Raw genomic sequence first — 3,577 nt, 5'->3', positions numbered from 1 at the left:
TGGCATCAGGAAACTGCATAGACAAGAAGACTTAGTTGTTTCAATACAAATAGCTTCTGACAGGCCTCAGCGTTGTGAGTAATAACATCACTGCTATGTTTTTCCCCTCATAATTGAATATATAAAATTAGCTGGAAATGTTGCATTTGAAAATAAAGAACATGGAAAGACGGTCCCTGGTCATGAACAGGAAGTAATGGGGCCTGGACATTATGAAGACTTTTTATGTGTAATAACTGGAAGATAAACAAATACATGAGTACTTCTTTCCCAGCTATTATTCTAAATCCTCATAAGCATGAGCCATGATGTTGGAAATATTTTAAAGCCAAATAGTCCATAAAAATACACTCCTGGGATCTGCATACCCCATGGGAGAGCTTGGTCAGGACAGTGGTGAAACTCACCGCTGCTTAATGAGTAAAAACAGGAACAGAAATGAGATCGCTTATCTGCTTCAACTCCTCCTCAATTCCTTCACCCCTTCTTCTAGGGGATCACTAGGTACTCACTAAGGCCCCAATGAGCACCGTAGAAAAACAACACATCTTTCATCATCAAAATTATTTCATTATTTTCCCATGTTTTTTAAATTTATTTTGAGAAAGAGAGAGCAATAGAGAGCAAGGAGCAAGAGAGAGAGAGAAAGAGAGAGAGAGAGTGAGAGAGAGAAAGAGAGAAAGCAGGGAAGGAGCAGACAGAGAAGGAGAGAGAATTCCAAGCAGGCTCCACACTGTTGGCACAGAGCCTGATGTGGGGTTTGATCTCATGAACTGTGAGATCAGGACCTGAGCTGAATTCAAGGGTCAGACATTTAACTTATTGAGCCATCAGGTGCCCCTCGAAATTATTTCAAATCCAGGCGGAGGAATGATACAAGTTAGAATTTTTTCTTCTATAAGTTAAAGTAACAAAACAATTTTATATTGTTTATATTGTGTATTGTTTATGTATAACAATTTTATATAACTGGATCGTTAGAAAATTGGAAAATATAATTCTGTACTAATTTTTAAAAATTAAGCAGGAAGGGGGCACGTGGGTGGCTCAGTCAGTTAAGGGTTTGACTCTTGGTTTGGGTTGAGGTCATGATCTTATGGTTCATGGGTTTGAGCCCTGTGTGGTGCTCTGTGCTGTCAGCCCAGAGCCTGCTTGGGATTCTCTCTCTCCCTCTTTCTCTCTGCCTCTCCCACACTTATTCTCTCTCTCTCTCTAAATAAATAAATAAATAAATAAATAAACTTTTAAAGAAATCTAAAAAAATAAAAATTAAGTAGTAAGAAAAAAATACCTTATGATACTAGTTAATGTGGAAGATAAAAACTATTTTTTCATTAATGAATTTGAAATACCTAATTTTAATAATTTCATCTATTTTTATTTAACTATTCTGTGTTTACTAGTTAGTTTTATTTGTCTTATTCCACTTTTAAAGCTAGCATTTGATCCTTAAAAAAATTTTTAAATATCAAGAACAGCTTATTATTGCATTATATTTGACATTTTACCCCATGTATTATAAGGGTGCCCTTAAAAATTTTTTTAAATACACATAAAATAACATGTGAAATGCTTTACTGAATGATGCATTTGGATACCACAGTATTTTATACTGTGCTAAATGATATTTTTATGACATAATATAAATCATCAACAACCAATAAGTGTTAAAACATTCAAAGAGATTCTCATTGGACCTCTAAATATTTAGGGAAAGATTATTTTGAATTTGAATATGACTAATTTCTATGTAAATATAATATTCTCACAAAGAAGTACAATATTTTATTTGTCCAAAAAATGCATGGTTATTAAATCAAGCAGTAGTTATACTTTATCCCAAGAAAATTAAGACCAGTCTATCAAACTTACCTCAAATTTTATGTAAGACTTTCTCCATGCAAACATTTTTATAATAATGTATGCACAAAATGTTTACTATATTCATTCAACTACTTAAATTGCCAGCAGTTTCTCATATGTATAATCCAGTTGACAAACCAAATATCAATTTATCAAACCATTCCAAAATAGTTCACACTTTTAAGGTACATTTTGTTCACTACTCATACATTACCCATTACTACAAATATGTAAAAGCAAGAATTGCATGTAAATCTCTTTGTTCTACCAATAGGTGGCACTGAAAATGTGTATATTTCAACAATAAAGTGTGTTCGCCACTATGTTGAAGATGCTGTCTTCCTATAATGCAATTTCAGCTGTGGTTTGAATGAAGAATACCACCTATCACAAAATTACTCTGATGTGAATATGAGGAGGTCCATTATGTCCATTTACCTAGAAAGTAAAATGTTTATAATGATCCACCATTACATCGAGAATATTTTACTGGTATTATAAAATTTTCATTGTGCTCAACTAAAATTGTATTAGATTTAGCAAATTGGATATCATATTTTTCTCTATTATTTCATTATTCTTATTTGGTAAAATTGTCATTTCCATTTTAATCTTGATGTTGGTTATTTGAGTAAACCATACATGTAGAAGAATTTTGCAAAATTTAGAAGCATTTTGGTTTTGCTAAGACTACTTATAAATATACATTTATATATTTTTACATATATTTGTAATGGTTTCTTATGGCTAATAAAACTAGGAGAAAGTATCTAAGTATTTGTATGTACATCAATTGTATTAGTAGTGTTCTTCATTTTACCCATGTATATATAGTTAAAATTCCTCACCTCCATTATAATCCGTCATTTAGATTCCTTTTAAATCTAGTTCCTTCAAGAGGTTTGTTTCAACAATTCATTGGGGAAAAAAACCCAAAAGCCTTATGACACTTATTCTGTATTTTTAACAGCAGTTTTATTAAAATGATTTATTGCCATAAGACAAATCCTAATGATATTCCTATTTTATAACTGCATTTTATTCTAGGCCTGGTTGGGGTGATTTATTCATATTTCCTAAGAAAATCTGAACCACTGTGTCACTGTAGCTATTATGTAGCAAATGTGTTTTACATTATAATAATAAACATTCATTTTTCAAACCCGAACTTTGCAATAATCAGATATTCTTGAGTAGTTTCAGTGGTTTTATTAGATCCCAGTGAAGTCTCATTATCTTGTACAATTTGTCTGAACTATGCTTCCCCAGATCCCTACTATTTTCAGTTTTTTAAGCCTGTGTGGGAAAATAAACTTACCTGACATGGGGTTTTATTTAATTATATTTCCATTGTCTCATCTCTGATCAGAGATCACTCAATATGAATCATTTTTCTTCCTCCTTTTTGTTGTCAGAATTTAGCTTACTCTTCTAATTTTTCTGAGCCTCCCAAGCCATATTTCTTGCTGCCCTCCACCGCACGTGACTTCTAGTGGAGAATAATACACACACACCAGCCTCTTCCAACATCAGGTCCTTCCTTGATCATCCTCTTCTCTTTAAAGCATCATGCTCTGCTTGAAAGATTTTTAGGGTTTACAGAATGAGAGAGACAAAACGTTAATCATTGATTAGGAACAAAACAAGCTTAAAGAAAAGATATTTGTTACTTTAACATGAAAATGCCAGAAAGGATTCAGACATAGTCTAACAT

The 3,577-nt window shown here is 32.4% G+C and overlaps 1 long non-coding RNA gene across 1 annotated transcript; it reads right to left on the bottom strand.

The window, feature by feature from the left end:
- Positions 1 to 1,765: 1,765 nt before the first annotated feature.
- Positions 1,766 to 3,214, bottom strand: LOC115285626. The gene is made up of 2 exons (XR_003905612.1): positions 3,182 to 3,214; positions 1,766 to 2,301 (listed from the first exon to the last, which is right to left on the bottom strand). It is a non-coding gene; the product is annotated as an uncharacterized LOC115285626 (long non-coding RNA).
- Between the last annotated feature and the right edge of the window lie 363 nt (positions 3,215 to 3,577).

Source organism: Suricata suricatta, chromosome 1, assembly GCF_006229205.1.
Source record: "Suricata suricatta isolate VVHF042 chromosome 1, meerkat_22Aug2017_6uvM2_HiC, whole genome shotgun sequence".
Classification (NCBI taxonomy): Eukaryota; Metazoa; Chordata; class Mammalia; order Carnivora; family Herpestidae; genus Suricata; species Suricata suricatta.
This window is presented reverse-complemented; position numbering and strand designations above follow the sequence as displayed.